The 12,270-nt window shown below is 37.1% G+C and overlaps 1 protein-coding gene across 1 annotated transcript in view; it reads right to left on the bottom strand.

Moving 5' to 3' along the window:
• Positions 1–12,270, bottom strand: part of LOC131459952 (uncharacterized) — a 270,707-nt gene that overhangs the window by 189,208 nt on the left and 69,229 nt on the right. The window lies entirely within an intron of this gene.

The following is a 12,270-nucleotide window of genomic DNA, read 5'->3' as shown; positions in this document are numbered from 1 at the left end:
TTGTTCTCACATCAAGTTCAAATCGACATGATACACAGGCACCTACACCTACAAAGAGGCTCATACACACATTCACTCCTTTGAGTAAAAAAAACCAACAGGCATCTTGAGGGACTTCAAAGACTTGCCCTCTACGTGAACCCAAACAAAAGTCTGGTTTTGTTTACACAGGTGCAATTACAGGTAAACACAATGTTTCACTTTGTTTGGGGCTCAATTCATCCTGACTGTCAAAGACACAGCCTCAGACGCTGAAGACCTCGACCTCATCAGTCACAATGTACTGAAAAAGAAAAAGGTTAAATAATTTATCAAAACTAACCCTAACCCTATCATATTATAGTGATTACATGTAAAATAATTACATCAAATCAAACATAAGCTAGATGTTTTGTATGACCTGTGTGATCATCCGTTTTTGATGAAGTTTAAAATCCATAATTTGTATTAGTAGTGAATGATTTCACTTTCACTGAACTCAGTACCACTTATACTTCATATACTAGTAGTATGGAGTACTTTTACTGTATACGTTTTGGAGGAATATAGGGTCAAAGTTCACTTTTTGCCACAAACAATAGGGTAACATTTTTTGATGAAGTATAAAATCCTTATTTTTTATCAGTAGTTTATGATTTTACTTTCACTGGACGTATTCAGCTGAGGTTAGGCTGTTTTCGGATTTTTTTCTTTTTTCTACTGTCCCATAATATAAACCTCACTAATGAAGTTAACATAATATAAGATATACTTCTGTGTTTGATTTTGCAATGATTTCACTGTTGGGATGTGTTTTTCTATTGGTGTCTGTTTGTGTGCGCATCCAGCCGAGATAAGGCTGTTTTCGGATTTTTTTCTACTGTCCACAGTACTGTGCAAAGGTTTTAGGCAGTTGTGAAAAAAATGAATCAATCATCAATCAACAAAATGCAGTGAATAAACAAAAGAGAAATCTAAATCACCCTTTGTGAGGTTTATGTTATGGGACAGTAGAAAAATGAAAAAAATCAGAAAACAGCCGTATCCCTGCTGAATGCGCACAAAAACAGAGACAAATAGGAAAAACACATCCAAACAGTGAAATCATTGCAAAATCAAACACTGAGGGTAGCGAAGAATATCTTATAAGATTTTAACTTTATTTGTGAGGTTTATGTTATGGGACAGTAGAAAAATGAAAAAAATTCCGAAAACAGCCGTATCCCTGCTGAATGCGCACAAAAACAGACACAAATAGAAAAACACATCCAAACAGTGAAATCATTATAAATTCAAACACTGAGGGTACATCAATATACCTTATAAGATGTTAACTTCATATTATAGGACAGTAGAAAAAAGATTAAAATACCCTCGATCAGCCTTAGTCCCTGATACACATAAGGAAAAATCAGTCTCCTGGCTTAATGCCTTTAGGAATTATTACAAAAGACACACCCTTTGACCTTTCCAAAGGTTGCACGGGTCTGAAACTCGGCACCCTAGATCAGCCTTAGTCCCTGATACACATAAGGAAAAATCAGACTCCTGGCTTAATGCCTTTAGGAATTATTACAAAAAACACACCTAAAAGGCTGACCTTTGACCTTTCCGAAGGTTACACAGGTCTGAAACTCGGCACCCTAGATTAGCCTTAGTCCCTGATACACATATGGAAAAATCAGACTCCTGGCTTAATGCCTTTAGGAATTATTACAAAAAACACACCCGAACGGCTGACCATTGACCTTTCCGAAGGTTGCACAGGTCTGAAACTCTGCACCCGGGATAAGCCTAAATCCCTGATACACGTACAGAAAAAATCAGACTCCTGGCTCAATGCCTTTAGGAATTATTACAAAAAACACACCCGAAAGGCTGACCTTTGACCTTCCCGAAGGTTGCACAGGTCTGAAACTCGGCACCCTGGATCAGCCAGGAGTCCCTGATACACATACGGAGAAATCAGCTTCCGGGCTCATTGCCTTTAGGAATTATTGAAGAAAAGACAGTTTCCCACCTTTCTTACGTTTGAATTTTACAGACTGTGTTTTTGGCAGTTTTTTTTGGCCAGGGGGAAAAAAGCCCAAAGTCCTGTGTCCAAAAACTGAAAATCAGGTCATGTCAGACTCTATACAGTCTTAGACTCTTTGGCCAGAGTGGAAGTTTTGGAGGAACTACATTTCTACAGGTCGCAGGAGTGTGAATATTTCATATGTCGTTTGGGGTCCCAAGACGAGCGGAACAACGAGGGTACATTAGTATATCTTATAAGATGTTAACTTTATTTGTGAGGTTTATGTTATGGGACAGTAGAAAATGAAAAAAAATCAGAAAACAGCCGTATCCCTGCTGAATGCGCACAAAAACAGACAAAAATAGAAAAACACATCCAAACAGTGAAATCATTGCAAAATCAAACACTGAGGGTACCGAAGAATATCTTATAAGATGTTAACTTTATTTGTGAGGTTTATGTTATGGGACAGTAGAAAAATGAAAAAAAATCAGAAAACAGTCGTATTCCAGCTGAATGCGCACAAAAACAGACAAAAATAGAAAAACACATTCAAACAGTGAAATCATTGCAAAATCAAACACTGAAGGTATATAACTATATCTTATGAGATGTTAACTTTATTTGTGAGGTTTATTTTATGGGACAATAAAAAAATGAAAAAAATCAGAAAACAGTCGTATCCCTGCTGAATGCACACAAAAACAGAGACAAATAGAAAAACACATCCAAACAGTGAAATCATTGCAAAATCAAACACTGAAGGTATATAACTATATCTTATAAGATTTTAACTTTATTTGTGAGGTTTATGTTATGGGACAGTAGAAAAATGAAAAAAATTCCGAAAACAGCCGTATCCCTGCTGAATGCGCACAAAAACAGACACAAATAGAAAAACACATCCAAACAGTGAAATCATTATAAATTCAAACACTGAGGGTACATCAATATACCTTATAAGATGTTAACTTCATATTATAGGACAGTAGAAAAAATATTTAAATACCCTCGATCAGCCTTAGTCCCTGATACACACACGGAAAAATCAGACTCCTGGCTTAATGCCTTTAGGAATTATTACAAAAAACACACCCGAACGGCTGACCTTTGACCTTTCCAAAGGTTGCACGGGTCTGAAACTCGGCACCCTGGATTAGCCTTAGTCCCTGATACACATACGGAAAAATCAGACTCCTGGCTTAATGCCTTTAGGAATTATTACAAAAAACACACCCGAACGGCTGACCACTGACCTTTTCCGAAAGTTGCACAGGTCTGAAACTCGGCAACCGGGATAAGCTTCAGTCCCTGATACACATACGGAAAAATCAGACGCCTGACTCAATGCCTTTAGGAATTATTACAAAAAACACACCACAGCGGCTGACCTTTGACCTTTCCAAAGGTTGCACGGGTCTGAAACTCGGCACCCTGGATCAGCCAGGAGTCCCTGATACACATACGGAGAAATCAGCATCCGGGCTCATTGCCTTTAGGAATTATTGAAGAAAAGACAGTTTCCCACCTTTCTTACGTTTGAATTTTACAGACTGTGTTTTTGGCAGTTTTTTTTGGCCAGGGGGAAAAAAGCCCAAAGTCCTGTGTCCAAAAACTGAAAATCAGGTCATGTCAGACTCTATACAGTCTTAGACTCTTTGGCCAGAGTGGAAGTTTTGGAGGAACTACATTTCTACAGGTCGCAGGAGTGTGAATATTTCATATGTCGTTTGGGGTCCCAAGACGAGCGGAACGACGAGGGTACATTAGTATATCTTATAAGATGTTAACTTTATTTGTGAGGTTTATGTTATGGGACAGTAGAAAATGAAAAAAAATCAGAAAACAGTCGCATTCCAGCTGAATGCGCACAAAAACAGACAAAAATAGAAAAACACATCCAAACAGTGAAATCATTGCAAAATCAAACACTGAGGGTACCGAAGAATATCTTATAAGATGTTAACTTTATTTGTGAGGTTTATGTTATGGGACAGTAGAAAAATGAAAAAAAATCAGAAAACAGTCGTATTCCAGCTGAATGCGCACAAAAACAGACAAAAATAGAAAAACACATTCAAACAGTGAAATCATTGCAAAATCAAACACTGAAGGTATATAACTATATCTTATGAGATGTTAACTTTATTTGTGAGGTTTATTTTATGGGACAATAAAAAAATGAAAAAAATCAGAAAACAGCCGTATCCCTGCTGAATGCACACAAAAACAGAGACAAATAGAAAAACACATCCAAACAGTGACATCATTGCAAAATAAAACACTGAAGGTATATAACTATATCTTATAAGATTTTAACTTTATTTGTGAGGTTTATGTTATGGGACAATAAAAAAATGAAAAAAATCAGAAAACAGCCGTATCCCTGCTGAATGCGCACAAAAACAGACAAAAATAGAAAAACACATCCAAACAGTGACATCATTGCAAAATAAAACACTGAAGGTATATAACTATATCTTATAAGATTTTAACTTTATTTGTCAGGTTTATGTTATGGGACAGTAGAAAAATGAAAAAAATCTGAAAACAGCCGTATCCCTGCTGAATGCGCACAAAAACAGACACAAATAGAAAAACACATCCAAACAGTGAAATCATTGCAAAATCAAACACTGAGGGTACATCAGTATATCTTATAAGATGTTAACTTTATTTGTGAGGTTTATGTTATGGGACAGTAGAAAAATGAAAAAAATCAGAAAACAGCAGTATCCCTGCTGAATGCGCACAAAAACAGACAAAAATAGAAAAACACATCCAAACAGTGAAATCATTGCAAAATCAAACACTGAGGGTATATAACTATATCTTATGAGATGTTAACTTTATTTGTGAGGTTTATTTTATGGGACAATAAAAAAATGAAAAAAATCAGAAAACAGCCGTATCCCTGCTGAATGCACACAAAAACAGAGACAAATAGAAAAACACATCCAAATAGTGACATCATTGCAAAATAAAACACTGAAGGTATATAACTATATCTTATAAGATTTTAACTTTATTTGTCAGGTTTATGTTATGGGACAGTAGAAAAATGAAAAAAATCTGAAAACAGCCGTATCCCTGCTGAATGCGCACAAAAACAGACACAAATAGAAAAACACATCCAAACAGTGAAATCATTGCAAAATCAAACACTGAGGGTACCGAAGAATATCTTATAAGATGTTAACTATATTTGTGAGGTTTATGTTATGGGACAGTAGAAAAATGAAAAAAAATCAGAAAACAGTCGTATTCCAGCTGAATGCGCACAAAAACAGACAAAAATAGAAAAACACATTCAAACAGTGAAATCATTACAAAATCAAACACTGAAGGTATATAACTATATCTTATAAGATGTTAACTTTATTTGTGAGGTTTATGTTATGGGACAGTAGAAAATTGAAAAAAAATTAGAAAACAGTCGTATTCCAGCTGAATGCGCACAAAAACAGACAAAAATAGAAAAACACATTCAAACAGTGAAATCATTGCAAAATCAAACACTGAAGGTATATAACTATATCTTATGAGATTTTAACTTTATTTGTGAGGTTTATGTTATGGGACAGTAGAAAAATGAAAAAAATTCAGAAAACAGCCGTATCCCTGCTGAATGCGCACAAAAACAGGCACAAATGGAAAAACACATCCAAACAGTGAAATCATTGCAAAATCAAACACTGAGGGTATATAACTATATCTTATGAGATGTTAACTTTATTTGTGAGGTTTATTTTATGGGACAATAAAAAAATGAAAAAAATCAGAAAACAGCCGTATCCCTGCTGAATGCACACAAAAACAGAGACAAATAGAAAAACACATCCAAACAGTGAAATCATTGCAAAATCAAACACTGAGGGTACATCAATATACCTTATAAGATGTTAACTTCATATTATAGGACAGTAGAAAAAAGATTAAAATACCCTCGATCAGCCTTAGTCCCTGATACACATACGGAAAAATCAGACTCCTGGCTTAATGCCTTTAGGAATTATTACAAAAAACAAACCTAAACGGCTGACCTTTGAACTTTCCGAAGGTTACACAGGTCTGAAACTCGGCACCCTGGATCAGCCTTAGTCCCTGATACACACACGGAAAAATCAGACTCCTGGCTCAATGCCTTTAGGAATTATTACAAAAAACCCACCTGAACGGCTGACCTTTGACCTTTCCAAAGGTTGCACGGGTCTGAAACTCGGCACCCTGGATTAGCCTTAGTCCCTGATACACATACGGAAAAATCAGACTCCTGGCTTAATGCCTTTAGGAATTATTAAAAAAAACACACCCGAACGGCTGACCATTGACCTTTCCGAAGGTTGCACAGGTCTGAAACTCTGCACCCGGGATAGGCCTAAATCCCTGATACACGTACAGAAAAATCAGACTCCTGGCTCAATGCCTTTAGGAATTATTACAAAAAACACACCCGAACGGCTGACCTTTGACCTTCCCGAAGGTTGCGCGGGTCTGAAACTCGGCACCCTGGATTAGCCTTAGTCCCTTATACACATACGGAAAAATCACACTCTCGGCTTAATGCCTTTAGGAATTATTACAAAAAACACACCCGAACGGCTGACCATTGACCTTTTCCGAAAGTTGCACAGGTCTGAAACTTGGCAACCGGGATAAGCTTTAGTCCCTGATACACATACGGAAAAATCAGACTCCTGACTCAATGCCTTTAGGAATTATTACAAAAAACACACCACAGCGGCTGACCTTTGACCTTTCCAAAGGTTGCACGGGTCTGAAACTCGGCACCCTGGATCAGCCAGGAGTCCCTGATACACATACGGAGAAATCAGCATCCGGGCTCATTGCCTTTAGGAATTATTGAAGAAAAGACAGTTTCCCACCTTTCTTACGTTTGAATTTTACAGACTGTGTTTTTGGCAGTTTTTTTTGGCCAGGGGGAAAAAAGCCCAAAGTCCTGTGTCCAAAAACTGAAAATCAGGTCATGTCAGACTCTATACAGTCTTAGACTCTTTGGCCAGAGTGGAAGTTTTGGAGGAACTACATTTCTACAGGTCGCAGGAGTGTGAATATTTCATATGTCGTTTGGGGTCCCAAGACGAGCGGAACGACGAGGGTACATTAGTATATCTTATAAGATGTTAACTTTATTTGTGAGGTTTATGTTATGGGAAAGTAGAAAAATGAAAAGAATCCGGAAACAGCCTTATCTCAGCTGAATAGGGCACAAACAGACACTTATAGAAAAACACATCCCAACAGTGAAATCATTGCAAAATCAAACACTGAGGGTACAGAACTACATCTTTTAAGATGTTAACTTCATTTGTGAGGTTTATGTTATGGGACAGCAGAAAAATTTAAAAAATCCGGAAACAGCCTTATCTCAGCTGAATGTGCACACAAACAGACACCCATAGAAAAACACATCCAAACAGTGAAATCTTTGCAAAATCAAACACTGAGGGTACAGAACTAAATCTTTTAAGTTGTTAACTTCATTTGTGAGGTTTATCTTATGGGACAGCAGAAAAATGAAAAAAAATTCCGGAAACAGCCTTATCTCAGCTGAATGCGCACACAAACAGACACACATAGAAAAACACATCCAAACAGTGAAATATTTGCAAAATCAAACACTGAGGGTACTGAACTAAATCTTTTAAGTTGTTAACTTCATTTATGAGGTTTATATTATGGGACAGCAGAAAAATAAAAAAAATCCGGAAACAGCCTTATCTCAGCTGAATGTTCACACAAACAGACACCCATAGAAAAACACATCCAAACAGTGAAATATTTGCAAAATCAAACACTGAGGGTACAGAACTAAATCTTTTAAGTTGTTAACTTCATTTATGAGGTTTATATTATGGGACAGCAGAAAAATTTAATAAAATCCGGAAACAGCCATATCTCAGCAGAATGCGCACAAAAACAGACACCAATAGAAAAACACATCCAAACAGTGAAATCATTGCAAAATCAAACACTGAGGGTACAGAACTAAATCTTTTAAGATGTTAACTTCATTTGTGAGGTTAATGTTATGCGAAAGTAGAAAAATGAAAAAAATCCGGAAACAGCCTTATCTCAGCTGAATATGGCACAAACAGACACTTATAGAAAAACACATCCCAACAGTGAAATCATTGCAAAATCAAACACTGAGGGTACAGAACTAAATCTTTTAAGATGTTAACTTCATTTGTGAGGTTTATGTTATGGGAAAGTAGAAAAATGAAAAAAATCCGGAAACAGCCTTATCTCAGCTGAATGCGCACACAAACAGACACCCATAGAAAAACACATCCAAACAGTGAAATATTTGCAAAATCAAACACTGAGGGTACAGAACTAAATCTTTTAAGTTGTTAACTTAATTTGTGAGGTTTATCTTATGGGACAGCAGAAAAATGAAAAAAATCCGGAAACAGCCTTATCTCAGCTGAATGCGCACACAAACTGACACCAATAGAAAAACACATCCCAAGAGTGAAATCATTGCAAAATCAAACACTGAGGGTACGGAACTAAATCTTTTAAGATTTTAACTTCATTTGTGAGGTTTATGTTATGGGAAAGTAGAAAAATGAAAAAAATCCGGAAACAGCCTTATCTCAGCTGAATGTGCACACAAACAGACACCCATAGAAAAACACATCCAAACAGTGAAATCATTGCAAAATCAAACACTGAGGGTACAGAACTAAATCTTTTAAGATGTTAACTTCATTTGTGAGGTTTACGTTATGGGACAGCAGAAAAATTAAAAAAATCCGGAAACAGCCTTATCTCAGCTGAATGTGCACACAAACAGACACCCATAGAAAAACACATCCAAACAGTGAAATCTTTGCAAAATCAAACACTGAGGGTACAGAACTAAATCTTTTAAGTTGTTACCTTCATTTGTGAGGTTTATGTTATGGGACAGTAGAAAAATGAAAAAAATCTGAAAACAGCCGTATCCCTGCTGAATGCGCACAAAAACAGACACAAATAGAAAAACACATCCAAACAGTGAAATCATTATAAATTCAAACACTGAGGGTACATCAATATACCTTATAAGATGTTAACTTCATATTATAGGACAGTAGAAAAAAGATTAAAATACCCTCGATCAGCCTTAGTCCCTGATACACATACGGAAAAATCAGACTCCTGGCTTAATGCCTTAGGAATTATTACAAAAAACACACCTAAACGGCTGACCTTTGACCTTTCCGAAGGTTACACAGGTCTGAAACTCGGCACCCTAGATTAGCCTTAGTCCCTGATACACATACGGAAAAATCAGACTCCTGACTCAATGCCTTTAGGAATTATTACAAAAAACACACCCGAACGGCTGACCTTTGACCTTTCCGAAGGTTGCACAGGTTTGAAACTCGGCACCCTGGATCAGCCTTAGTCCCTGATACACACACAGAAAAATCAGACTCCTGGCTCAATGCCTTTAGGAATTATTACAAAAAACACACCCGAACGGCTGACCTTTGACCTTTCCAAAGGTTGCACGGGTCTGAAACTCGGCACCCTGGATTAGCTTTAGTCCCTGATACACATACGGAAAAATCAGACTCCTGACTCAATGCCTTTAGGAATTATTACAAAAAACACACCACAGCGGCTGACCTTTGACCTTTCCAAAGGTTGCACGGGTCTGAAACTCGGCACCCTGGATCAGCCAGGAGTCCCTGATACACATACGGAGAAATCAGCATCCGGGCTCATTGCCTTTAGGAATTATTGAAGAAAAGACAGTTTCCCACCTTTCTTACGTTTGAATTTTACAGACTGTGTTTTTGGCAGTTTTTTTTGGCCAGGGGGAAAAAAGCCCAAAGTCCTGTGTCCAAAAACTGAAAATCAGGTCATGTCAGACTCTATACAGTCTTAGACTCTTTGGCCAGAGTGGAAGTTTTGGAGGAACTACATTTCTACAGGTCGCAGGAGTGTGAATATTTCATATGTCGTTTGGGGTCCCAAGACGAGCGGAACGACGAGGGTACATTAGTATATCTTATAAGATGTTAACTTTATTTGTGAGGTTTATGTTATGGGACAGTAGAAAATGAAAAAAAATCAGAAAACAGTCGTATTCCAGCTGAATGCGCACAAAAACAGACAAAAATAGAAAAACACATTCAAACAGTGAAATCATTGCAAAATCAAACACTGAAGGTATAAAACTATATCTTATGAGATTTTAACTTTATTTGTGAGGTTTATGTTATGGGACAGTAGAAAAATGAAAAAAATTCAGAAAACAGCCGTATCCCTGCTGAATGCGCACAAAAACAGACACAAATGGAAAAACACATCCAAACAGTGAAATCATTGCAAAATCAAACACTGAGGGTACATCAATATACCTTATAAGATGTTAACTTCATATTATAGGACAGTAGAAAAAAGATTAAAATACCCTCGATCAGCCTTAGTCCCTGATACACATACGGAAAAATCAGACTCCTGACTCAATGCCTTTAGGAATTATTACAAAAAACACACCCGAACGGCTGACCTTTGACCTTTCCGAAGGTTACACAGGTCTGAAACTCGGCACCCTGGATCAGCCTTAGTCCCTGATACACACACGGAAAAATCAGACTCCTGGCTCAATGCCTTTAGGAATTATTACAAAAAACACAACCGAACGGCTGACCTTTGACCTTTCCAAAGGTTGCACGGGTCTGAAACTCGGCACCCTGGATTAGCCTTAGTCCCTTATACACATACGGAAAAATCAGACTCCTGGCTTAATGCCTTTAGGAATTATTACAAAAAACACACCCGAACGGCTGACCATTGACCTTTTCCGAAAGTTGCACAGGTCTGAAACTTGGCAACCGGGATAAGCTTTAGTCCCTGATACACATACGGAAAAATCAGACTCCTGACTCAATGCCTTTAGGAATTATTACAAAAAACACACCACAGCGGCTGACCTTTGACCTTTCCAAAGGTTGCACGGGTCTGAAACTCGGCACCCTGGATCAGCCAGGAGTCCCTGATACACATACGGAGAAATCAGCATCCGGGCTCATTGCCTTTAGGAATTATTGAAGAAAAGACAGTTTCCCACCTTTCTTACGTTTGAATTTTACAGACTGTGTTTTTGGCAGTTTTTTTTGGCCAGGGGGAAAAAAGCCCAAAGTCCTGTGTCCAAAAACTGAAAATCAGGTCATGTCAGACTCTATACAGTCTTAGACTCTTTGGCCAGAGTGGAAGTTTTGGAGGAACTACATTTCTACAGGTCGCAGGAGTGTGAATATTTCATATGTCGTTTGGGGTCCCAAGACGAGCGGAACGACGAGGGTACATTTAGTATATCTTATAAGATGTTAACTTTATTTGTGAGGTTTATGTTATGGGACAGTAGAAAATGAAAAAAATCAGAAAAGAGTCGTATTCCAGCTGAATGCGCACAAAAACAGACACAAATAGAAAAACACATCCAAACAGTGAAATCATTGCAAAATCAAACACTGAGGGTACCGAAGAATATCTTATAAGATGTTAACTTTATTTGTGGGTTTATGTTATGGGACAGTAGAAAAATGAAAAAAAATCAGAAAACAGTCGTATTCCAGCTGAATGCGCACAAAAACAGACACAAATAGAAAAACACATTCAAACAGTGAAATCATTGCAAAATCAAACACTGAAGGTATATAACTATATCTTATAAGATGTTAACTTTATTTGTGAGGTTTATGTTATGGGACAGTAGAAAAATGAAAAAAAATCAGAAAACAGTCGTATTCCAGCTGAATGCGCACAAAAACAGACAAAAATAGAAAAACACATTCAAACAGTGAAATCATTGCAAAATCAAACACTGAAGGTATATAACTATATCTTATGAGATGTTAACTTTATTTGTGAGGTTTATGTTATGGGACAATAAAAAAATGAAAAAAGTCAGAAAACAGCCGTATCCATGCTGAATGCACACAAAAACAGGGACAAATAGAAAAACACATCCAAACAGTGAAATCATTGCAAAATAAAACACTGAAGGTATATAACTATATCTTATAAGATTTAAACTTTATTTGTGAGGTTTATGTTATGGGAAAGTAGAAAAATGAAAAAAATCCGAAAACAGCCTTAGCTCAGCTGAATGCGCACACAAACAGACACCCATAGAAAAACACATCCAAACAGTGAAATCATTGCAAAATCAAACACTGAGGGTACAGAACTAAATCTTTTAAGATTTTAACTTTATTTGTGAGGTTTATGTTATGGGAAAGTAGAAA

This window comes from Solea solea, chromosome 5, assembly GCF_958295425.1.
Source record: "Solea solea chromosome 5, fSolSol10.1, whole genome shotgun sequence".
Taxonomy (NCBI): Eukaryota; Metazoa; Chordata; class Actinopteri; order Pleuronectiformes; family Soleidae; genus Solea; species Solea solea.
This window is presented reverse-complemented; position numbering and strand designations above follow the sequence as displayed.